Here is a 26,942-nt window from a genome sequence, read left to right on the forward strand (position 1 = left end):
GTTGTGGTGAAGACTAAATTAAATAATCCATGTAAGGAATTTAGCAATTTCTGACACATAATAAACTCTCAGAATAATGATAGTCTGTGGCAGAAAATGACGTGTCTGTGTACAGAAGTCATCATGTTTTCTTCACTCCTCAGAATAAATCTGTCATGCCTTCCCAAAAAAATAAAATTATACAAACAGGGTTTTTTGTTGTTGTTTTTTGGTTTTTGGTTTTTGGTTTTTCAAACTCGTAGCTCCTCTCTTTTTTAAAATTTTTGTTATAGTTGATGTACAATGTTCTGTCCATTTCTGCTGTATAGCAAAGTGATCCAGTTACACATATACATCCATTCTTTTTCTTACATTATCCTCTATCATGTTCCATCATAAGTGACTGGATGTAGTTCCCTATGCTATACCACAGGATCTCGTTGCCTCTCTGCTCCAAATGCAATAGTTTGCATCTACCAACCCCAACTCCCAATCCATCCCACTCCCTCCCCCTTCCCCTTGGCAACTACAAGTCTGTTCTCCCTGCCTATGAATTTGTTTCTTTTCTGTAGATAGTTTAATATGTGCCATATACTAGATTCCAGATGTGTTATATATATTTGTCTTTCTCTTTCTGACTTACTTTACTTAGTATGAGAATGTCTGGGTCCATCTATGTTGCTGCAAATGGCATTATTTTGTTCTTTTATATGTCTGAGTAGTATTCCATTGTGTATAGATACTGTATCTTCTTAATCCATTCATCTATGGATGGACGTTTAGGTTGTTTCCATGTATTGGCTATTGTGAATAGTGCTGCAGTGAACATAGGGGTGCATGCATCTTTTTCAATGAAAGTCTTGTCCAGATATATGCATAGGAGTAGAATTGCTGGATCATATGGTGATTTTATATTTGGTTTTCTGAGGTACCTCTATACTGTTTTCCATAATGGTTGTACCAATTTACATCCCCACCAACGGTGCAGGAGTTTTCCCTTTTCTCCACACCTTTTCTAGCATCTGTTATTTGTGGACTCATTAATGATAGCCATTCTGACCAGTGTTGTTTTAAAATTGTAAAGTCTCAAATAAATATATCACTTAGCATAAGAACATAAGGTATACTTTTTTATCATTTATTTATTTATTTATTTATTCATTTGCTTTTTAAGGCTGCATCCTCGACATAGGAGGTTCCCAGGCTAGGGGTCGAATTGGAGCTGTAGCTGCCAGCCTCAGCCACAGCCACAGCAACTCAGGATCCAAGCCGCGTCTGCAACCTACACCACAGCCCACAGCAACACTGGATCTTTAACTCACTGAGCAAGGCCAGGGATCAAACCTGAGTCCTCATGGATGCTAGTCAGATTCGTTAACCACTGAGACACAACGGGAGCTCCACAGGTATACTTTAAAGTTACATATGATTATGTGACTCTATATGTAGATTGCACAAATTTTAAGTTCCCAGAATTAAAGGTTGATTTCCTGACATTTGTCATTTGCTTGCAGAGTTTCTACATCATGTAGATACAGAAGATAAAAAGATATGAATTTAGACAGAAGTTTCCCTGAAAGAGCTTTTGAAATTTTTAAAGAGAATCCTGAACTCTGTCTTAATCTTTGTTTTACATGTGTTTTAAAATTGTTTTTTCCTCTGTATCTGGGAATCAGTCAATTTTTGGAAAAAAACAAAAAACAAAAAACAAAACTGTACCCCATTTTCTTAAAGCAGGTAGCAAGTAAAGCAGGCATCTCCTTCCTCTTTTTTGCTCCATCAAATAACAAGAACAGTCTTAGCTCATTCTAAACTGACACTCACTTTTTTCCCCCTAAAGTAACACTGATAATCTTAAGAAATACTGAATTTTTTGGATGTAGTTCTGCCTCGAGCATTCTTCATTATCTGGGTACCTTTTTCTCATCTTGTTCCATCTGCAGCAGCTATAAGGGGAGACCATTTCCCTTTAAGAAACAAAGGTAAGTTGCAACTCTTTTCATATAAAAGCCTGAATAAAGCTTTCTGCATCTGATGAAAGGGAGGCCAAAGAATAAAATGAAAAGCGCCTGCCATCTACCTAGTGCCTACCCTCCCTGGAGCCAACAGCAGGGCTCAGAACTAGGGCTGAAAAGTCCACAGGGCACTACATTAGTGATAATGCTGATTATAAATAATAATGACCCTAGTGGATGATGAGAAATGGAATAAACTTTTTCTGAGCCAGACGGAATGATGTAGGGTGTGCAGTATAACGCCATGAAGTTTGTAAGGAAAGCAGATGCTGAGAGGATTAGATTTCTCTCCCCCATAATTTAAATGGACAGTGAATTTAGTAGGTGCTTAATAAATTGTTGTGGAATGAGTAAGTAAACAAAAGAGGTCTAACAATAAAGATCCTAAGGAAAGTCCATAAATGGAAGCACATTTGCAGTTAATCCCAACTCTGTTACAACTGTACCTATTTCAGGAGTAAGATCACATGCCTGAAATACAAAAAAATACAAAAAAGATACCCTTCTGTTTAGAGAGAATCATAGAGATTAAAAAAAAAAAATGGAATTACATGGACCTTTACTTGCCCTAGAGTTGTATTCACTGGTTTCCATGATGGTGGGACCAAGACAGAGAGGCTAACAGAGCTGGATGGAGATTCATTTTTCTCACTTCTGTTTAGTTTTGTGAGAAGCAAGAGGGCGGAGAGCGACGTATTGGGTACTTGTTCTGACTTGACTTTTTTACTTAGTCATCATGCCACTAGCCATTTGTTCTAAGGCCCACGTTTGTTTGCACTAATAGACTTGGAATTACAGTGCTTTCTCCACTTTTGGACTAGCTTGTTGTACTGAATGTTGTAATTTTTGTGAAAGCCTACTGAAAAGTCGAAAGTAACTTCCAAGGCAGAACAGTCCATTTGCTACTGCAGCTATATTTAGAGCAACACCATTTTAACTTGGTCAGCTTTGCATCTGAGCTCTGCAAAGATGCTGATTTTTGACTCTCAGGACTCCATCAAAATTCCTTTGGGTCTCGGTTTCTCATATGTGGCACTGTTGACAGATGGGGGCAGATGATTTGGGGAGAGTGGCTGTCCTGTGCATTATGGGGGTGTATAGCAATATCCCTCCTCACTCCACCAAATGCTAGTTGTATGTCCCTCCCTGAGTTTTGACAGTCAAAAACTAGTCTTTCTATTTTATTTTACTTGTTTATTTTGCTTTTTAGTGCTGCATCCCCAGCATATGGAAGTTTCCAGGCTAGAGGTCCAATTGGAGCTACAGCTGTCAGCCTATACCACAGCCACAGCAATGTGGGATCCCAGCCATGTCTGCAACCTATACCACAGCTCATAGGAACACCAGATCCCCAGCCCACTGATTAAGGCCAGGGATCAAACCTGCATCCTCATGAGTACTAGTCAGATTTGTTTCCTCTGCGCCACAAAAGGAATTCCAAAAAAAAAACAGTCTTTCTAAACTTCCTATTTTTGTCATAAGAAAAATCAGAGTCTTCTGAGGAAATAATTTTTGTTTTCAGATGATAAGAAAGCAGGTGTGTATTCATTAGCCAGTGTAATAAGGATTAATCCATTCTGCCCCTAAGAGTAATTGAGAAATATAACTTGCAAAACCATTTGTCTACAGCATGTCCCTCTCCTCTTTCTTTCCTTCTCTCTCTCTTTCTACATTCACATACACACATAGGCACATGGGTTCATACCTTAAATTATTTATTTATTTATTTTTTTGCTTAAGAAAGCTCCAGATTTCTTAACAGTTAGTGGTAGATAAATATCGAGGCATCCTACTTTTTAAAATTTAACTTATAGGTTAGTTTGATGTCACTTTGATGTAATTTTCAAAATGGGTTCTTGTCACTACAGACTTTTTTAATTTTGTGACCCCAAGTCTCAGTGGGTCATTGTTATAGCAATCTGATGACTTCCTGGAAGTGAAGATGGCCACACACTTTTTCGTATGTATCCATACTTGTGTCTTGTTTCTTGATTAATTTCTCACTGGCTCCATTGCTTTTGCTTAGAAAAGACAGTCCAGGCAAGCTGCTTAGGGTGTCATTCCAGTGGGTGCCCTGGGCAGTGATTTCTGAACCATCCATCCCTTTGAAATTTTGTTCTCAGCTGGAGAAATGTCACAGTTGTCTCAGCTTTCGGCTCTTCTGGTGAGAGAGGCAAGGAATAGGAAATTTGAATGCTTTCTAGAAGAGGCAAGTAGTTGTATGCACACCAAGTGACTTACTGCTAAAATTTCCAGAGCATTAAAAAATATTGATTAATCCTCAACCTGTTGGGAAATTACTGCCTTAACTTTCACTTTAGCTCTAGATATGCTAAAGCTCAGAACTGAATTTAACTTGCTGAATCTTGCATTGTGGCCAGAAAGAGACCTCGGGAGCCCTGTTACCCACATTCTTATTAGACTTGACGAGAGGTGTTAAAATTGTAGATTGTTCGCAGTTGCAAACAGATGCAGTTTTGTGTGCTTTCCATGCAAATTCTAAAATAATATCTGTATTTATTTTGGCTCCCAATATGTATCCTGTGATAATATATCAGGTTCTACTGTTTTTATGAAGACATTCTCTTTTATTTGCAGATACTAATCATTTTGGTCTTTTTCTCCTTCTCTTTACTGTATTTATTTTGACATTAATGTTGGCTTTGACCTTAAAAAAAATAACAAGACATTTCCAAGATTTAGGCTATTATTATAAACCACTTCATATTTTAAATGGTATGCCTTGGGAGAGAGATGTATGAAGAATTGATGAAAGTTAGAAAATTTTAGTTAGTAATTATCATCTACCATTAGAAACAAGTGCAAATCGCATGATGTCAAAGTGAATCTATCACATACTATAATCAAAGATGAATCAAAGTAATTACCAGGCAAAGAGGGATTGAATAGAACTTAAAACCAATTAAACTATTTATTTCGACTGTACCTCTGAATAAACACAGTCGTATTTTAATTTGTTTCTCTTTTCATTTGCTTTGGCAGTATGTTTGCTAATGTAACTGAGATGCACAATTGCTATTTAATTAACCTATTTTTGTCAGCACCTCACATGAGCTGTGTGAAGGAGATGTGCTAAAGTCTCAATAATAATGAGCCAGATAAAAATATCAAACATGAAATGTGCACCCATCATTTTACAAGGTAAACCAAATTGCCACAATACCAAATGAAATAAAGAAATGGGTTTCTCTAAAGAAATTGGGTCACAAATATTTCCAAAAACAAAGATATTGAACCAACACAAAATTATGCAAAAGTTGAGTGGATTTTATTTAAATTTATTTAACTTTATATGTCATTGTTGTTCTCTCTTGAACATAAGTCTACTTGAGGCCAGGTGTCTGGTTTGTAATAATTGAGTTGGTGATGGATATAGAAGGGTCTGGCAGCAAGCACCTTTCACAAAATCTTGTATCCTTTGGTTAACTTGTTTCTCTAGTTACCAATACAGCATCGTGAATGTGTCTTTGATTCCCTGAGACCGGTATCAAAGCCCTAGAAGAGTTTGGCTTGTCTTGACCTTGATAATGCACATTTTCCCAGTAAAGATGGCATGACTGACAAGAGAAGAGAAGCCCTATCTTTCTTTGGATGGAAGGAGTGTAAACAGAGAGATGCAACAATCCCGTTTAAATATGAGTTTTTCCTTGCACAGCCAAGTATCTGGCAATTGGCACCATGAGGCGAAAACATTTTGATCAGACTTTTGCCTCTTCAACCAAATGTTTAACTCTTGGGCAGACATAGTTCATGTACAAATAACCAAAACCATCTTCGGGCCAACTTTTTTTTTTTTCCTTTTACATTTTTATAGTTGACTTGCACTTACTGACATGCTGCCTTCAGTTCTCTAAAACGCCTGCATGTTCCCTAATTTATCAAGGCGCCCTCAAAGGTACCAGAGACCTCCCAATTTAGGAAATTTTTTTAAAAAGAGATACCTTTATTTCATTCCCATTATTCAGGTCCATGGTGTGAAATGTTTTTAACAGAGGTCCACTCTTGAGCTTTTAAAACAGTAGTAGGCTGTCTTATCTGAGTCCTCAGAGATCTGGACCAAGGCCTTATTGTACAGAAAAGTAAAACAAGGCTCAGAGAGGTGCTGTCATATCATGGATCATGTGATTTTGTAGCAAGATAAGCATTAGAACTCAGGTTTCCTCTCTTCCTAATTCCACCCCCTCCCCTTTGTCACACAGGCTTATTAGTTTGATTTGCTATAACTGCTTTGTGTGTGTGTGTTGGAACTTGAAATTATCACAAGGGTGCCTTAATCACAGCTTTGTATGAGTGACACAGAAATGAGTCCCCTTTCTCTGAAATGAAATGTTTTGCATCCTTAACCCACTCTTGCTTAACTAAGGTCAAATTTACATAAGCAAATGTCTTTGGGGGCTGGCAGGTAGCATGTATGTGTAAAAGCAGGAGTTGGCACTGCTTTGGTAAAGTGCACAACTCATGTTCTGTTTTAAAATGTTCACATTCAAATTCTGAAATCTCTCTCTTGCCAAAGCAAGCATGTCCACGGGCTGCTAGTTTGCAACTTCTGACTGCAGCACTGTGCAGACGGAGTAAAGCAGAGCGTAATTTCGGTTACACAAGCAGAATCAACATCACCAGTTCCTTTTCGAATACTTGGTGTCCTGAGTTCCATGCCAAACCCTCTTTTTTAAATGCCCTGGACTTCAGGACTTTAGAAGAAGCATATATTCAGGGACATAAAATGTCCCCAGAGAGATGAGCCTTAGTCCAACCAGTCTCTCCAAAGTCTGGATCTGCAGAGAATATGTATGTACATGCCCCCGTAAAGTCTGCAGGGGAGATGCTGCAGCCTGTCGGCTTCCTGGGGGCTGCAAAAAACCCAGACAGACAAACGAAATCACAGAGCAAACCCACCATATGTACTGAACAACCAGTGTAATTATATTCTATAGTTGAGGAATTACATAAATTGCCCATTGGGAAGGAAGCCTTAATCTCTAGCTGTCCCTTGAAATCTATAAACAGCTGTGCACATTTCTGTGTATCTTTGAAAGGTTGACCACATTTGATCGGGGAACCAACTTGATTTCCTAATCAGCCAGTTGGAGATGTGCGTGATTCTCCCGGTGTGCGTCTTTGATTCATGCGCTAATTATGTCGATCCTTTGGGGAACACAGCCACAGAGCTGGGTCCTCCTTGATTAATGCTGGCGGAGAGCCATGCAGCGCACAGCGGAGAGCAGCTCAGCATTCTCTAGTCCCAGCTGAGAATATGGTCCCATTATCTCCCAGCTGCCTAAGCAATCCATAAGGGCCTGTTCTGCGTGGATGATCAGTGTAGTGGAAGCGGGGACTTGCTGAGAGCTGAAATCTCTGTTTGATTTGCTATAACATGTAACGCGAAACTGGGACATTTTACTTTGCAGTCTGTAAGTACCAGATTTTTTTCCCCCTCTCTCCCTACAGCTCCATGTGAATGTGACTTTGCAGGCTGCATTTGATTTTCTGTTCCATTGCTCTTTGTTGAATCAAGCTGGTGAGACAGAGTGTAATCTGTTTAGAGCTTGCTGTTTCTGTCAGATCTCTTTTATAATTGATTCATACAAGGAAATAAGAGACCTTTCAGAATGCTTTTGGAAAAGTTAAAAATTATTGGCTTTGTTTGAAATTTGGAAGCATGGTTGCATTGTCTGTGGTGATCAGGATGGTTAGAGCATAAATTTATCGTCTTCAGTGTGTCTGGTCATTGCAAGAAAAATGTAAGTAGAAGTGATGTATGTATGTAAAGAGATCATCTTACATGCCTATCTATATAAAAGAAACATGTGACAGTAATTCCAAAATATATTTAAGATAGTTTATTTTGTGACTCTCTACTGCCACTAAGAAATGCAGAAACAGGAAAGTTTCTCTTGTTTTTCAGTTGCATCATGTTCAGAAACTTTGCCTGGGGTGGGGATAACTGATAGGAATATTTGCAAATATAAACAATAGATCTCCTTTTTCATTCAAAGGGGCAGTATTTAAAAATAAAAGCCTATTTTCACCCAATTTTTTCTTTTGAATGTACTTTTTATGAAGAGATGTGAATTTCAAAAAGAAAAAAAAATAAAAATAAAAATAACAGTTCAGCTCCAGGTTCTTTTTATCTTTCATATGTCTCTAAATGCAGTCTATCAAATTACTGCTTGTTAGCCATGCAAGATGAATTGATCATAAAAATGGTATTAGAAATTAATTTTGTTAATAATGTTTGCATGTTGTCTTTCAAATGATCAATGGCTTAGTGAAATTAAAGATGGTTATCACCGTGGAAAAGGATATGTGGATTTTTTTGTCTGCGTTTCCCTAACCTACATATAAATCACATTTTTCTTTCTGGATTGAAAGTAGCACAACTGAGCTGCTTTAAGAATAGCATTTGAATATATGAGGCTTTAACCACTTGAACCAATGGCCAGAGCTAATGTGGACCAAAGTGAACTTCAAATCATTCCTCCCTGCAAAGAGGAATCGAAGTGCCCTCACTGAGCTTGAGTCCATGGAGCCAGAGGATCCCACAGTTTCCGGAGTGGAAACACAATTTTTCTGAATAGGCAGTAAGTCTCAAAGCAGAGAGAAACCACAGGCTGTGAAGTATGAAAGTGTCTCGCTGGTGAGGACAGAGGATGTTCTCATTAGATTTGGTTGAGGGGAGTGATGCAAGGGGAGGAAGACTCAGAATAGATGGTTGTGTCCATGAGCTTTAGGTTTGGAGGGGAAAAGGTAACAGACCAATAAAGAGCACTTAACATCTGGCAAGATGAAGCAGACGGAGAATGGCCATGGTACCTCTGGGTAGCGAACAGTCCCAGGGCTGCCCTCGAAGAGAAGGCTGTTCTCTGCAAAAAAGTAAGTGTGTTTAAGGGTTTCAAATATTGAAATCGGAAATTGAGTCAGGTAGATCTGATGGTTACATTTCCTCTTAAACAAAAGAATGTCTTCTTGCCTTCTTCCCAGACTTGAGCTGACTTCTGTGAGTGATGGTTGCTGAGGAAGCCTCAGCTGTATTGTAAAGAATTGTTGGCATTTTTCTAACTAGTGCAAGTAAATGATCCTGCAAAGTTGTGATCTTATTTAAACTGATGACAGGACCGGAAATAGAGGTAGTTGAGGTCTAATGACTTTTGTCTAATTGTTTGTCTTGTGTGTATCTAATTTAGTACATGCTGATTTCTTTTGAATTTCAGTTGTGTGTGTGTGTGTGTGTGACTCCTGGATTCTTTATAAATAGGTATATATACCTATGTATATAAAGAATATATGTACTTATATATGTATGTATTTATCAGGAACTTGGCCTTTATAGAGAAGTGTTTGTCGGGGTAGTTAAGTTTGACTTTCATTTTCCATTCAAACATTTAGAAATTTCAACTCTTATGATGTTAAACTTTTTGTTTGTTTGTTTCTTTTTTTTTTTTTTTTTTTTTTTGCGGCCGGTCACCTCAAAACTGCAAGAGGTATTTGTGAGATATATAATGTGCTCCTATTACTTTAGAAATATTTTGATTATTTACTAAAAATTGGGATACTGTCTCCCCAGTTGTACTTAATCTGTAGAAAAGGGGATTGGATGCTTCAGGGGTTAGTTTAGGGTCTGGTCACTTGACAGATGGGGCAGCCAGATGGATGTTACATGTACCTTGTAAGAGGAGCTTTTAAAGTCATGGTGATTTGATTGGCCTTCATGATAGATTTCAAGTGATCTAAATGGTAATATAGGTCTTGCGTTTTGTGCATAAAAATACTGTTTCTGTCTATGTATTTGCAAGCATGCATGCCAGTCCATCCAGCAAGCTTTGTAGACAATTTCTCGGTTGCTCCCAGTTCAGCATTCCCTTAGCATCCAGAAGGTGCTGAGCTTAAGCAAAGTAAAGAAGGTGCACAGGGGCAGAGAGGAAAATCCCTGGCAACTGAGATTTGGGCCCTTGGCACACTGTCGTGTCTGTCCCAGAGCTGCTGGGCTGAGCACATAGGCAACTTCACAGCATCCTAAGCAGCATTCATCAGCAGGTCCTCTGCACACAAACCGCTAGCCCTGCTTGACAGGTGGCAACACAGATGTGAGGTGAGGCATGAAGTTCTGTAAACTGTTTCCACAAGATGTTCAGCAGTAAATATGTTGAATGGAAAAACATGTAAGTAATAACCCCCCCAATTTTGGGGTGATTTGGGAGGATATAAGCCTCAGCTCTGCATTATCAGTGTCCACTCCTTAGCTTATCACCTAGACCAGCAAAAGTTTGTTACCTTCTTTTAAGCTGCTGTGCAACTTAACAATCCACTTTACCTCTTTGTGCCTCAGTGTCTCCTGAGAAATGGTGTGATCTCTAAGATAATTTCTATGTTAGGAGAGTCTGTGATCTCCTGACCTCTCATTCTAGCCTTTCACTCCCTCCTGGTAGCCCTTCAGATTCCCTCGGGCTAGGGTAAACTATGATAGAATTGCCCTCCAAAGCAAATTGGATTCTTTCTTTCTTCCTCCTTTTCTTCCTTTCCCTTCCTCCTCCTGCTTTCTTTCCTTCTTCCCTCCCTTCTTCCCTTTTCCCTTCCTTTTTCCTTTTTCTCCCTCCATCCCTCCCTCTCTGGCCTGTCCATGGTTCCCTTTCCCCCTGCATCCCTCCTTCCTTTTTCAATTAGTGAGTTGTCTAAAGTCAAGCAGAAACAAGGTTAAGATTGTCTGTTTTTTTTATGTAACCTGTTTGTCACCTTGTCTTATGAGAGGTCCCTGAGGTATAGGAAATATATTGACATCCTGCTCTGTTGTGCAGTATGTTTCCTTAGTCGTAGGCGTCCTAGGCGTGTGTGTCCAGAAGTGACATGGAAAGTTATGGGTGTGTGTATATATGTGTGTGCTGATTGCCCATGTTAATTTTTAGAGTAAGAGAATAATTTATATTCTAAATTGAAGATGACTAAGCAGGATTCATTCTAATGTATTCAGCTGACAACTTTTAGTTTAAAAATATAACAAAAACAAAATTTCACAAATGAGAATCCACCTCCATATTGCATGATATTAAAGAGACTGATTTTTTTAAAAGAGAAAAAAAGTTCACCGAAAGATTTCATTTTTCCATGAGAAATGAAAAACATATTCATTTATTTTCCATATTAAACAGTATGGAAAATAAAAAGCCATAAATGATTTTATTAAGAAATATATACCTGACAGCACAATCAAGCAACTTTGTGGCATTCAAGCGAGTTAAAACAAAAAAACTTCATGGAAAATTTTCTCTATTTTCCATGTATTGTCATCTCAGGATTGTTTGTTACTAGATAAAACTCTCCGTTAAAAACAGCAAGTGATGAAATTACTTGACCTGCCATGAATGATTCTGGGGCTTCTTGATCTGGTCAAAGCAAATTGTGAGTAAGTTTCGTTTAAGCCTTTTCAATACTAGTACACTAAGAAGCTAAAATAATTCAGAATTGATATTTGTAATGCAAAGATGGTATTGCTTATTGTTTCTTTCACCTTTAAATTAAATGAAAATACACACTGACTGAATAGTTGGAACGGCTATTCAGAATAATGGCAGGCTAATATTCTACTTAACAGTTGATAACATTATATATATATTTAACATCCCATGTGCCTACTTTGGATGGATGATAAGTGACCATTTGATGATATGAGTAGCTTGGATGGGTTTTGCTGCTTATTCCAGAGCAGGGTAGTGTTACAATAGCTTTTAAATGTAAGTTTGGAGTCTTAATTTTTCCCTCAAATTTTACAGTTAGGAAATCTCTGTCAATGTGTCTTATTATTCTGGGGCTTGAATATTAATGTTATTCGTTACTGAACTTGTAGACAGTATTTAATGTGATCCATGCAGAGTATAAAATTAATTTTCCAAATCTCATAAAATTGGGTAGAGATCCTGACTTTTTAGGCAGCAGGCCCTGTAATAAGTAGAAGCAGTAATGTGGAATAATTCCTCTGTTTTATAGTTGTGCATCCTTCTATGACCAAAATGATTTTGTACTTATGTACTATTTCTATGCCAAAAATATAATGGTGACAGATATGTCTATAACTTGTGGCTCTTGTATCCTTTATTATAAAGTTACCAGGCAGCTTCTGGGGCACTGCTTTGGGTTTTAAACCACTGGATCTGATGACTTGAGATGTTCAATTCAATATCACTTAGTTAATAGCTCCGGTGGTTTATCAGACTGTTTTATTGTGTAGTTAAAAATGTAAAGTTGTAAATCGGTCTAAGACAGGGCTGTAGTTTTTGTTTGTGGTTTCCTGTCATCATCTATATTCCAACGGAGGAATGAGGGTCCTTCTGCATATTAGCATGAAATTTTCCTGTTGTTTCAAAGAAGGACTAGAATGATTTAATATTGAGAGGAACACATCAGAAGGAGCTGCAAGGGAGTAAAGAATTTCTATGGCTAGATATAAAATGCAGAGCTAAGATTCTAACGCTATGACATAATTTAGAAAAGCTGACCGTGCCAGGCATTTGGCAAAGGGGATACAAGGAGACAGATTTAAGTCTTGCCAGAAGGAAACCCTATATCAAGGGATAGAGGTTTGAGGGCCCTGCAAAACAAAACAAAAATGTAAATAAGGAAGGAGAGGCATTGAGTATATTGTTGAGAGAGGTGTGGCTTCATGCTGCAAAAGAGAAACAGGATGAACGAGTGAAAAACACCAAGTGTCAGGGCACTGGAACTAATTCTGAATTAATTGGCATAGGTATTGCTGTGTTACTGGGCAAATGATTAAGAAATTTAAATCCATGAGGGGAGATAGAGAAAAGGGAATGCCTTTGGCTCTTTACTGCCCCGACAAGATTTACAAATATAATTATCTTAAATGAAGTATGTATCATGGCATCAGTGGTGGATTGTCTTATTTTATGAGGACCTCTGGAATAGTCTATATGGGTATCACATTTACTGTGGTACGTATCAGTAAACAGGTGTTCATGAAAATTGTGTGGCTATCTGTACCAGTTGCTAGGAAATCATCTTGATCTTTCTATCAGTTTTTGTGTTGCCCCACCCCACCCCCCACCACACATACATACCATTTTTCTGTATTATCCCAAAGAGTCCCATGAGAGGCCCCTGGGTGGTCTCAGGAGTTTGATTTTATTAAAACACTTCAACTGTTTGGAAGTAAATTTAAAATTCTTACTGTGGGGTGGATGAACCACGAAATGAAGTGACTTCTTGAAATCACTTCACTTCACTTTTCCTCATGAAGCATTGTATCCAGAGTAAAATGTTTATGTCTGGCGAACATTCAGATAAAATGCCAACCAGACAAGAGCCCCTCGATGAGTCCCAGCATTCATTGTACACTGTCATTTGCAAGAACTTTGCCTCTGAGCTGCTTAGAATTCAGTTCATTTGTGCACCTTTCAGATTGATAGGGCTGCTCATGGACAGGAATAATGTTTGACACCAGGGGGGAAAACAACCACCGTCTCCCTGAAGAGAACAAATCATGTGTTCAAACATGGTCTCTGGCATCTTTATGATGTGCGTGTTAACTGTGAATTTGGTAATTTAAGGTGTGTGTGACTCTTCCTCCTGTCCAGCTGTATGGCCAGGTGCTTAGAGTAAAGAAAAGCAGCAGATTTAGATGGACACACTTCTTCCCTGGAGCCCTTCCCACCCCCGACCTCTCCCTGCAAGATTCCGCTAGGGTATTCAGTTGATGGCTGTTGTTAACCTCTCTTGTGTTATTTTATTTCTTGTTGAAAGTACCTTTTGTGGCATGATAGTATGTCTAAGAGATGTGAAAGTTTTAAAAATGACTTGACTTTCAAACATTCTTACCTAAATTACATGAGAAAAACATTTTCTCAGGCTAACTGGTATGTGTGTGCAAGTGCGTGTGCGTGTGTGTGTGTGTGTGTGTGTGTGTGTGTGTGGTGTGTACCAAAGCTAAAATCTGTGCAGAACTTTAATGTTTATCCAGGAACATGACTGAATGATACATTGGTTAAAGTATTTTTTTACAAATTATTTTCGTAACGTGAATAATATTCAAGATGTTCATATAAAATGATAGACAAAAATATTTCCCTTGGAGAACACTCTTGAGTTTGTATTTGATGGTTTTCAGTATCGGAATACCTGAATCGTAGTGTTAGGAACCTGTTTGAAAATCTGGATAAGGCTCTGATCAGTCCTCTAAAATATCTGTTTTAGTGAACTTTGGGCTTCACATGGGAATTTTTTCCTAGAATGTGCAGCAAATACCTCTGGTGGAATGTTTGAGCCTTTAAGTAGTATCTAGATAGATACTTTTAATGGATATGTTTAAAAAAATGTAACTAGTAAATAAAATATATTGTTTTACGGATATAACTGCTTAGGACAAAGCTACATTGATAAAATATTTTTCTAAAAATGTTTTGATTAACAGTTTTAGAAGCCATTCTCTAGTGTAGCAGAACTTATAAAGGTGACATGCAGGTGACCCTATCACAGGTTATTTCCTGTGAGTTCAAGGAGGACCACCGTAGAAAATGGGAAAAGGGTGACAGAGAATCATGGAACATTAATTTTGAAAATGATCTACAGACTGTCTTGTCTGACTCTCTTCTACCAGGGCTGGTGGTTTATCCAAAATGGTAAGTAGTATGATTAGGGAAGGAATTATAGACTTTCCACAACCCCGTTGTGCTCTTTCTCTGGCAAGAGTAACACTTGAATTTCTCTCCAGATTCTATATTCATGCCACAATACCAGAACACTACTGAGAGCCAGAAAGCCCAAGCAAAGCCCTTAGGTTCCAGACTGAAAACATAAATGAGTCAGGTGGACCAGGTGTCAGAAAACAGAGAATCCCCAGGGTCGGTTGAGGACAGTGTAAATGTAATCCTCTGTAGTCATGTAGGATTGTGGGCTCAGTATTACTACATTGTCACAAATGCTAAGTATCTCTCTTTATTTTCTCAATGTTTGAAAGCTAGAGAAACTATATGGGTATCAAAATACATACCCATGTAGTTTACACCCTCTATATTAGTTATTTGAGGGACCTGTCACAGCAGGAGGAGAAAATATGGGGTTTTCCAACATCAGTTGTCATGTACTGTACCTAAAAGATGGAAAATACATGAATAGTCTATTCTGTGCACTTTTAGAGAGAAAGGTACAAGAAGACTTGTACAAAGGATGTTAGGATTCCCACAAAGTTTGTTTAGACCTTAATATCTCTTATAGATTGTCAATTGGTAAGAGTAAGATCAAAGAACACATATGTCACAGGTATAGGTATGAAGTTAAACGTAGGACATTCAATAAATAAATATATCTTTCGTAGCTGAGTTATTCCGTTTAATTGACCACAATGATAGTTATAGATTTTACTAACATGCAATTTTTGTATTTAAATTTGGCACCAGTGTTGCCAAACATGATTTATACTGACATTGAAATGGATATGTTGATGATTGTTTAATTTTCTTAAAGAAATTAACTTTCCAGGGACCGTCACACAGTGTGCATCTAATCAGGTAAGTTGAGGAAAACTGCAGATGCTTTCCTTACACATTTGTTACATGAGATTAGACGTGTCACATCACGTCATATTAGAAAAGATGGTTTAATTTCCACTACCTTTGACCTGAAGGGCACAGGCTATGTGCTGTTTAGTTTTATGGCTGGACTTCTGTCTAGCCAACAAGTCACTCATTTCTTAGGCATTTTCCTTTCTATCTCCTTAAATGATGGAGTTGAGGAAATTGACTAATTTGAAATCTATTTATAACCATATTTATACCTTAGGTATGGTACACACATTCCTCCCTAGCATATGGTCTTAAGTAGAATTGAATTGATATGTGGGGAAACATTTTGAGCTTTGAGGATCAAAATGTTTTCATAACTGCAAAGTGCTATTAGTAATAAAGATAATAATTTGGAAGTAAATATTATAGCAACTATGTGTAAAGGGGCTCTTAATGTACTATTTCATTTCAGTGTATATAAAGGAAAATAGGTACCAGAATATATAGTGCCTATCTGCCTTATAAATTCTTTCCCCACGGTTCTTGACTTTTCTCTACCACCTAACCTGCCTTTGGTAACGTGGAAGCTTACCAAAGCTTTGAAGTAGCCAGTAAGAGGATTTACCAAGTGAATGACAGCTTTTTTTTTCTTTTCTTTCTTTTTTCTTTCTTTCTTTTTCTTTTTTTCCTGAGGGCTGAGCTCTTTGAAGCGATTAATTGTGTGGGCATATGATGTCATTTTTTTTTTTTTTCAGAAGCTCAGAAGTAGGAGTGCTTCAGTCACCATGGAAAGTTGGCTCTGAGCTTTGGTAGAGTGGTCCTGACCCTGTGTGATCCTGGGAAATGATGAGAAGGATGCTTGTTAGTGTTTAGAGCCTACAGGCTCAATGGCTTTCCAACTCTGCTTCCTTAATTAAACATAGAGCACTCAAGGGTTTATTTCAGTCATTACCAAGCAAGCAAATCCTCTTCTGACATCATTGAATGGGGAATGCATGTGGCCTGCCTAAACAGTTAATATAAATAGGAAGTACATCACTGGACAGTTCAAGCCTACCAGCACATTACACCAGCACATTACGAACCCTTTCCCTTTCATCATCTAGAAACACTACCTGCTTAGGCAAAGTCACATTTGCATAAACTTCAGCTTCAAAGTGCCTCATCACCAAACTGATGTCGTATTGTAAAGACCTTGTACTCAATATTAACAAGGTTGTTGATTTTACACAGAGACTAACAAATAATGTAGTCTTAAATATCAATTGATTTAGGATATCCCTTGACGTGACATCAGTATTAAGGCTTTAGCATAGCTGTCACATGAAATATCTGATGTTTTTAAGTTTTAACTAATTTAACAAGATAGTAAATATTGTGTTGAATTACATTTGTTTTTTCAGGTCAGTACCACTTAACAGCTGTAACTAGTAAGAAATATATTATTTCAGTGGCCTGAGGGTCCAAACATTCTACAGTCACATTAATGGGGAAAATAGTGTGGACAGTGCTTCTCAAACATTAATGTATGAAACTGCAGATCCTAATTTAGTAGCACTGGAGAGAGGCTTGAAATTCTGAATTAATAATTAGGTCCTGTATGATGTCAGTGTTGGGGGCAGGGGTGTCACCATTTGAGTAATAAGAATAAAGACCGGTTTGAACTCCTTCTACTAACACTGCATTTTATACCTAAGAAATACTTTCCTGGTCATCTATTTCAGACTGTATTGTCATTTGAAATCAGAAAAGAAAATGCATTAGATCAACAAGTCTATCAACTTGTCAAGTTAAAAGTTTTTGCCTCATTTTATATTACACTGCTTTATGCCCTAAATCTTTGCCTTCTGTCCTAAATTGATCTGGTACATCTTTCCCTGACACCCAAGTCTTGTGGTTAGTTATTTAAAGACATGTCAAGTGAAATATTTTGAATGTTTTAGCTAAGATAGATGCTCTCTCCAGAATCAGAAATTGAGATGTTTTCTGGAGACAGGACAGATATACTCCAGATGGAATATTCTGAATTATTATAAATGATAATACTGTTTAGTGGTCTCCCTTTGATCCTGTGATTTATGAAAGTAAAATGTGAGGTTTTCTAATACAAGCATTCTCTAACTTCTTATACAGTGTTTATTTCCCTTTGGTAACATTGCATATTATGTTCCTGCTAGTGGTGACAACTGTCAGGAAAGTGAGAGGCCTTTCTTTTTTAAACTTTATTCCATTTGTGACATGATGACAGCTGTCATGGGAATGGGGAAAGATAGAGCAATTTTTCAGAGTCCGGCAATTGAAGGGACATTCATTGCTGCAACTTAATGAAAGTTGCTTCATCATGACATGTGTCAGAATCTTTGTGATGCAAGTGTGGAAGGATCTTTTCTGAAAGATTTATGCCTCAGGACTGGATTTGAGCTGAAGGGACACGACCTTGGCTTTGAACTTACAAAAGGTTACCCCTGTAATAAAATCCAGAGTCACATGAAGAGGTTTTTCAGACCAGGATGGCAATGGAGAGTAAACAACAGCACAGATATTGTCTTCAAGAGGCTCAAATAGTATGACGAGGGTAAACCTCCTAAGCTTTATTTTATTCAGAATCCTCAGTTAGTAGGTGGACCTTTAGGTATTCATCAGAGTACTTAGAAATCAAGATGAATAACTGCCTTTCTAGCTTTTATCAAAACAATTTTCATTTTATAAGTTATGAAAAAATTGTTTCTCCATTTAAAAAGATTTCTATCATAAAATTCACTGTGAATGGATGGAGTTCTTGAAAAGATTGTGAAAATTAAGAAAAGAAAAATTCTCAACCATATATAAAGAGTTTTATTCTTTCATAATCCATATAATTAACACATTTACAAGGTATAATTCATTGTTTTCGATATATTCAAAGATATGTTCAACCATTCCTACAATCAGTTTTAGAATACAGTTGACTCCTGAACAATGTGAGACTGGGGCTGCTTACCCTCCATTTAGGTGAAAATCCACATATAACTTCTATTTGGTTCTCTTTATCCAAGGATCCACATCTGTGATTCAACCAACAGCAGATTGTGTAGTATTATTATTGAAAAAAGATCCAAGTGTAAGTGGACCTGAGCAGTTCAAACCTATTTTTTTTTAAGGGTCAACTGTATATTCATCATTCTAAAAAGAAACCCCATACCTATCAGCAGTCACTCCTCATTTCTCTGAAACCCTTTCCTGCAACCCTAGGAAAATACATAATCTCCTTTCTGTCTCTATGGATTTAACTATCCTGAATAGCTCATATGTAAGGAATTATACAGTATGTGATTTTTTTTTTTTGGTGACTGACGTCTTTCACTTTGCATCATGGTTTGAAGGTTTATCTCTGTTGTAGCATGTATCAGAACTTCATTCTTTTTTATTGGCCATTAATATTCCTTTGTATGGATATGCTAGATTTTATTTATCCATCCCTCAGTTAAGGATATTTGGATTGCTTTAACATTATTGGCTGTTATAAATAATGCCTGTATGAATATTTATCTACAGTTAATGTGTGAACATATACCTGGAAGTGTCATTTTGGTGGCCAAACTGAAGATTTGTAGCTAATATGTATAAATTTCATCAACCTTGAAATATAGTGATATTTATATTTATTTTCATTAGCTTTCCTTTAATTAGACTTAACACTTGCACTTTTATAAGTGGAATCGATCAGAAGGAAAGGGTGGAGGGGAATAACTTTCTAACACTTTTCTCATAAATTTCAAATTCTTTGGAGTAAAGCAGGCTTTTATGTTCACAAGGTTATTTGTGAGTTGCAACATATTTTTTCCCTGTATTCCCCAATTTAGTCTGGGATGCCATAATCAGACAGAAAACGAGAGGACATTTTTTTCTTGCATCTGTAGTGGAAACCTGAGTAACAGACAACAGATTTTTTCCAAAGGTATATTAAAAGCTGCAATGTAAAAATACTTCTCAATGAATAGTTTTACTCAACATAAACTGCTTCAATTTTTTTTTACTCCCCAGAAAATACATATCTCCTAAACCTATAATCCTTCTCCTCCAAACTCGATAGTGGTTCACCATCCAATTATTAAGGGTTTGAATACAAGACAAGAAGTTAAATTTGTCTATTAAAAGTGAAACAAAAAGGAGTTTCCATTGTAGCTCAGCAAAAATAAACCCAACTAGTATTCATGAGGATGTGAGTTTGATCCTTGACCATGCTCAGTGAGTGGGTTAAGGATCTGGTGTTGACAAGAGCTGTGGTATGGGTTGCAGACATGGCTCAGATCTGGTGTTGCTGTGGCATAGGCTGGCACATGAATCTCCAATTCGACTCCTAGCTTGGGAACTTCCATATGCTGCACTTGTTGTGGCACCCTCCCCCCCAAAAAAAGTGAAACAAAGAATGTGTCCTTTCCAGTTATTTAGCAGTTATTTAGAGCAAAGTATATGCAACTTAGATATGTTACAAATAAGTTTAGTTAGCATATCAGGCAGGATAAGTCTAGTTAAATCCCAGCTCAGCCTTTTGGAGGCTTAAAATATTTGCATGGCGATAAAGAAAACTATGGGCGGGCTTTTTCAAACAATTCAAAAATTGTAACTGCAAAAAGGTATCAAGCTCAGTGCCAGTCAAGACAGTAAAATGTAGAGCATGCCTATATTGGAAATAGATCTTTACTGTGTCAGTGAGTATGACGAGCTGGATCAGAACACCAATCGGAAAGGAGGCTGTGTGAATGCACTGGGGACAGTGATGTTATTCATGCAATGTGCACCTTGGAAGGCTGTTTGGATTGCACTTGATTACCACTCCTGTGTATTTGATGTTTTGCAAGTACTCTACTGGGACTGTCTTTTCTCTGTTCCAATTGAAAATAAGTTAGAGGAAGGAAATAAACATGTTAGTGTTCTGAAAGGAAAAAAAATAAAAGATGAAATACTGCCACTGCTCCCAAAATTAGCTTCTTTGACTGGAATCATGAAAGATAGTACAAAAAAGCAACTCACTGAATATTGCTTAATAAATTGAGCAATGTCAGTATATTTTTCTTCAAAGACATTTTAAGATTTCTATGTATCTTTAAAAGACATGGATATAGACTAGGAACCATGAGGTTTCGGGTTCAATCCCTGGCCTCACTCAGTGGGTTAAGGATCCGGCGTTGCCGTGAGCTGTGGTGTAGTTCCCTGATCTGGCATTGCTGTGTCTCTGGTGTAGGCCAGCAGCTATAGCTCCGATTAGACCCCTAGCCTGGAAACCTCCATATGCTGTGGGTGCAGCCCTAAAAGGACAAAAGACAAAAAATAAATAAATAAAAGACATGGATATAATATTTATTCAGAGAGCTCCAAAATCAAACATGGAAGTATTTTACTTAAAATACAAGTTATTGACATGTCATTATTATACATTATTCATTTTAATGTTGTTGAAGACCAAATGCAAATATAGGTTGGTTTGTATATTTTGCAAAATCTTGTCACTAATGATTTTATTTGCTTTTCATTTTGGAAAGGCCAAGATTTTCATTTAATAACGTTTATTACTAACAAATAATTAATCTGGAACAGAATCATTATCGAATGTCTACTTTGTAAAATGATTGAAAATAAAAAATTTAAAGGTGAATATGACAGATAAATGAAGTAATGAGTAATGAAGAAATGGTTGATAAAGAGCATTCAGTTGTTTGTAGCAGTGATGGAACATGTGTATAAGTGTCACGTGGAAATAGAAATTAACTTTACACGCCCATCCCTATTGCTATTTCAAATAATGGTCTTAAGACACTTTTCTTATAATGTGACTTGCTAGTCAATTAAATATATCAGTTAAGTTTTGGCGTCAGGAGTTCCCTCTGTGGCATGGTAGGCTAAGAATCTGCTGCAGTGGCTCTGAGTTGCTGTGGAGGCCTGGGTTGGATTCCCAGCCCTGAGCAGTGGGTTAAAGGATCCAGCATTGCCACAGCTGCAGCTGGGATTCAATATACCTGGCTCAGGCACTTCCATGTGCTGAGGGTGAGGGTGTGCCCATTAAAAAATAAATATATCTTTAAAAAAAAGGACTGCCTTGGAGTTCTCACTGTGGCACAATGGGTTAGGGATCTTGCATTGTCTCTGCAGTAATGTGGGCTCAATCCCTGGCACAGCACAGTGGTTTAAAGACCTGACACTGCCTCACTTGTGGTGGAGTTTGCAGCTGTGGCTTGAATTCCATCCCTAGTCTAGGAACTTCCATATGTCAAGGGTGTGACCCAATTAAAAAAAAAAAATTGGGGCCAGCATGAGACAAACTGTTCAGTATACATTGTTAATTTTAGAGAGTTTTTTCATTTATATTCTTACCCACACCTTTGAAGAATTTTACCCATGCCTGGAACTCTCCATTTTCCAGCCCCCATACCCTTTCCCCACCACTCTCCTTTCTGTCCACTTCTTAGTTCTCTATCAAAATATATTTTTAGAGAGACAGAATACTCCATTCCAGTAGTTCTTATACTTCTTAGTTTGGAGGAGTAAAAGAAACTGTTATTCCTGCAGTATGTCTGGGAGTTTCTCATGGGTCTTTTGGCAAATTTAAAGGACAAATCCTTTATATGGCTAAAATTTTATAGTTGGAAAAGTGCTATCAAAGTTGGAGCCATTCCTCATATCTGTACTTTTAAAAATCTGAGTCATTGAAGTAGAAATTGACCAGTGGAGGAAATGCAGTTTTATAAACCAAGTAATTTTAAAACTTTGTTCTGTATACATAGGTAACTAGGAGAAAAGGAATTCGAGCCTAAGTGGTCTATTCTTTAATAAATTTGATTAACGGAAATCTAAATGGTAGTTGGAGTTACTTTTCATTGCTAAAGAAGATGTTTTCATTTGCTTAAAAGAGTAACTACAATAGTGTTCATATTCTTTATTACGTTTATCAACTATACCTTTCTCTTTTCTAATTCTCTCCTTTTACATTTTTTATTGACATACAGTTGATTTACAATGATATGTTTCTACTGTGCAGCAAAGTGATTCAGTTATACATATATGTTATTTTTCATATTCTTCCCCATTATGGTTTACTATAGGATATTTAATATTGTTCCTGTGCTATACAGTAGGACCTTGTTGTTTTTCTATCCTGTATGTACTAGTTTGCATCTGCTAATCTCAAACTCCCAATCCATCCCTCCCCCCTCTCCCTTGGCAACCACAAGTCTGTTCTCTATGTCTGTGGGTCTGTTTCTGTTTTGTAAATAAGGTCATGTGTGTCATATTTAACTTGCACATGTAATTGATAGCATGTGAAATTTGTCTTTCTCTTTCTGACTTCACTTAGTATCATAATCTCTAAGTCCATCCATGTTGCTATAAATAGCATTATTTCATTCTTTTTATGGTATTATACCCTTCTCTTTTGATAAAGAAAATTCATATCCTCCTAAAGTTTGTTTTCATCCCTGTTTATATATACATGCATATACCCACCCTGGGGTAAAGGAGTTCTGGGAAAGGAGATCATATTGTTCTGAAAAATTAACGTAATTTTAAAATTTCTTGCTTTGCACATAGGAAACTGGCAGAAAAGAAATTCAAGCATACATATGTTCCACTTACATTAATTGATTTAACATACGTGGAAATTAGAGCAATTATTCATTACAAAATAGTTGCTGGAGTTCCCACTCTGGCACAGTGAGGTAATGACCTGGTATTGCCCCAGCTGTGAGATAGGTTGCAGATATGGCTTGGTTCTTTCCCTGGCCTGGGAACTTACATATGCCATGGGTGTGGCTGAAAAAGGAAGAAAAAAATAGTTGTTTACTTCCTTAGAAGAGTAACTATGGCAGTCTTCATATTATTTTCCTGATAATTCACGTGCTATTCCCTACTATTTTGATATAAAAATACATATCCTCCTGAAGTTTGTTTTCTTTAATATTTGCAAAAAATATACATATACCCATCATGGAGAGGAGGGACTATGGGAAAAGTGAGCATATTGTTCTAAAAGAAAAAAAAGGTGGAATTCATGTGTCATGAGGGTACTAGTAGCCTGGGCAGAATTTGTGAAATCAGTGCTCTGATTATACCAGTGATCAATTAGTTTGCATAATCACTGTAACAGACTTCTAGGTTTTGAGACTTGTTTCAAAGATCGACTTCGAAGATCGACTTCGTTTGTGACCTGAGCCGTGGGACATTGACTGTTCTGGACTTGGGTTTCTTTCTCAGAAACTAGAGAATTTAGGATGACTTAATCTTAAGATTGCTTGAATTCTGGCATTCCTTTAGAATGAGACTGCTTTTGGCTAGAGGGTGGGTGTGCTAGGGATTGGCCATTTTTCTAAGAAGCCTTGAACAGAGATCATAGCTGTGCACTGTTGATGTGAACTCTTGGTTTCTTGTGGTCATTACAAGTCCCTTGGCACTGCTCTTCAGCTGAGGGCCATGACCTAAGAGCCTTGGCCTCATTTCAAGTTTTTATCTCCATGTCCTCTGAAGTTGTAATTGGTTACATTGACCTCTTTTCACTCCCTGTCCTATTACCTTAGAACTGTTTGTTCATAGCTGCCATTTTACTGTCTGGGAATGGTAGTCAAAGAGGAAAAACTTTCTTTTCTGTTTACATTTGTTGTTGTTGTCTCCTTTTAGAAACATATTTAGAATTTATGATGATAGGATTGGGTTATTGTGTGGACATGTGTATAAAGATTTAGGTATCTTCAGTGAAAAGCAATGTCGGGGACATGGAGTTTCATCTTTACCTTATTCTATCTTTGCAAGTGATGCAAACTCTCCAGTCTTTCCCTATGAGTATGTATACATACATACACAAAATAAAAACAGATGGATTTTTCATATGTCCTTTATGGCTCTTCTGAACAACTTTTTCAGATAGAAATAGCTGTCAAATTTGTAAAGATTATTTTTATTAGTGTGTCTTTGTAAGAATTAGTTGCCCAAAAGATGCTTTTACATCTTGAACTTGAACAAAAGGGAACAACTTTGTTAATATTTATCTCTCCTCCCATGTGGATACTTTGTCCTCCCATTTTATTTATTTGTTTTAATTTTAAAAATGTTTTTTGTTTTCTGTTACTTAAAGTTCTTTTGAAATATGGTTGATTTATAAGGTGATAATTTCTGCCGTACAACAAAGTGATTCAGTTATGCACATACACATATCCATTCTTTTTCAGATTCTTTCCCTGTATAGATTAGCACAGAATACTGAGTAGAGTTCCCTGTGCTATCCAGCATGTCCACACTGAACATCCATTCCATATACAACAGTGTACCTAGGCCAGTTGCAAACCCCCAGTCCATCCTGCCCCCCGCCCCTTTTGGTAACCATACATTTGTTTTCAAAGTCTTTGATTCTGTTTCTGTTACATAGAATGTCATTTGTGTTATATTTTATATTATGTAAGTGGTAACATGTGATGTTTGTCTTTCTATGACTTATTCCACTTAATATAATAATTTCTATGTCAATCCATGTTGGTGCAAATGACGTTATTTCATTCTCTTTTATGGCTGAGTAGTGTTCCATTGTATGTATATGTACCACATCTTCTTTATCCATTTATCTGTGGATGGATGTTTAGGTTGCTTCCCTGTCTTGGCTATTGTAAATAGTGCTACAGTGAACATTGGGGTGCATGTATCTTTTTATATTATGATTTTGTCTGTGTATGTCTCCCATGAAATCTGCCCCAATTACTTCTATACCTTCTATTTGTGATGGAAGAAATCATACTTTTCCTGTTCTTCTGAATTTGTGTCTCTTCTAGTGTTTTCCCCACACCTGGGTTTCGTTTGTAACTTCTGTTTGAATATAAACTTTTTTGTGCTCTTCCTGATCAGTTTATGTACTTGAAAGTTTTCACATTCTGTTTCCAATTACCTGTCAGGCCTGCCCACATAAACCAGAATGTTATCCATATTATCCTGTACTGATGACCACTTGCTCCATCAACCTCTAAAATGAACCTAATATGGATTAGAAATCAAATCATTCCCACTACAACAAATGAACAAACACCCAGACAGCAATGATATTGAGAGAACCATGCTTTAACATGAGTACAGTTCAATCTCAGAGAACCAAAACTTATTTGAGTGAGATTGTTGTACCTTATTGACCTATTTCAAACATAATTTTCCCAAAATGTTTTTATGAGGATAATGTTATGGTGGATTATTGAAACATCTAGCTGGTGGTGAAGTAATTGTGTTACTTGGATAAATATTGTCACCTCTCTGGTGGAGTTACATATTGAATATTTAAATATTAACCTTTAAAAACTTTCTGAGTCCATAGTTAACCTCTAATATGATAATTTGTTCCTACCTTGAGTATTATAAGCGATTTATTGATTTTAATATTTAGTAGAACAGAACATACATAAGTATATTTTGTACTCTAATCTATACAGTGCTTATTACATAGAATCAACAAATACAATAAAATGACATAACTTTTCTTTCAAGAAATCAAAATTACAGGGAATATTTTAAAACATTGGGTGGTTTGGATAGAGCATGATTTGGCTATGGCACATTAATTTTCTGGTTTTCAAAATTTGAATTATAGTAAAAATTTTTGATGGACTATTTTAATTTTAAGTAGCAAATAAATGTGTGTAAAGTATCTTATTAAAATTAAAATGCAAAACCCAACAAAATTCCCATTGTGGGTGGTAAGGAAATATCACAGGCTTCTTAACTATATTCAGAGAGTTCTTATTGTGGCTCTCTGGTTATAAACTTGGCTAGTATCCATAAGGATGCAGGTTTCATCCCTGGCCTCAATCACTGGGTTAAGGATCCAGCGTTGCTGTGAACTGTGGTGTAGGTCACAGATGTGGCCTGGATCCCACCTTGCTGTGGCTCTGGCACAAGGCAGCAGTTACAGCTCCCATTCAACTCCTAGCCTGGAAACTTCCATATGCTGCAGGCGTGGCCCTAATAAGTAAAAGAAAGAAAGAGAGAAGGAGAGGGAGAGGGGAGAGAGAGAGAGAGACAGATGGACAGACAGGCAGAAAGACATACAGAAAGAAAATTCAGAACAATAAAAAATGTTCCAGGAGCTGCCTATATGGACCTTATGTGCTACGGACTGTCATTCCCTCTCTTGAAGCCATTGTTTTCTCAGCTATTCACCTCTTCTAGGCTATAAAGGTTCTTAAAAGACTTGCCTTCTTGCACAAGACACATTGATTATTGCATGAGCTAAATTGATTATATCCTGTTTAGGTGGACCAATTATCTCTTGTTAGAATGACTTGGTGGTGATACCCCCCTCCCCATGGAGGTCATGCTATGGATCACCATGATGGCATCATTTACAAAATGTAGTACCAGTATATCCTGATATCCTGGTAACAGCTGCTGATTTGAGTCTAGTTAGGATTCTTCTTTC

General features: G+C 37.2%; 1 protein-coding gene and 1 non-coding gene across 51 annotated transcripts in view; one reads left to right on the forward strand and one right to left on the reverse strand.

Moving 5' to 3' along the window:
- Positions 1 to 26,942, forward strand: part of CNTN4 (contactin 4) — a 1,001,048-nt gene that overhangs the window by 444,956 nt on the left and 529,150 nt on the right. For 3 of the 50 annotated variants that reach the window (XR_014823612.1, XM_084989178.1, XM_084989197.1), the window contains exon 1: positions 7,210 to 7,426. The exons of 43 other annotated variants lie outside the window; for them this stretch is intronic. The gene's annotated coding sequence lies outside the window, so the exon portion shown is untranslated. Of the gene's footprint in view, positions 1 to 7,209; positions 7,757 to 8,397; positions 8,889 to 26,942 lie in introns of those variants that run through there. 4 more of the 50 variants (XM_084989187.1, XM_084989206.1, XM_084989185.1 and 1 more) reach the window with 3 other exon arrangements.
- LOC146397408 (small nucleolar RNA SNORA31) lies at positions 19,346 to 19,478 on the reverse strand. The gene has a single exon (XR_014825393.1). It is a non-coding gene; the product is annotated as a small nucleolar RNA SNORA31 (small nucleolar RNA).

This window comes from Sus scrofa, chromosome 13, assembly GCF_054392235.1.
Source record: "Sus scrofa isolate SSC_HxYL_T2T_F1_AM1 chromosome 13, Sscrofa_HxYL_maternal_Yorkshire_Landrace_v2.0, whole genome shotgun sequence".
Lineage (NCBI taxonomy): Eukaryota > Metazoa > Chordata > Mammalia > Artiodactyla > Suidae > Sus > Sus scrofa.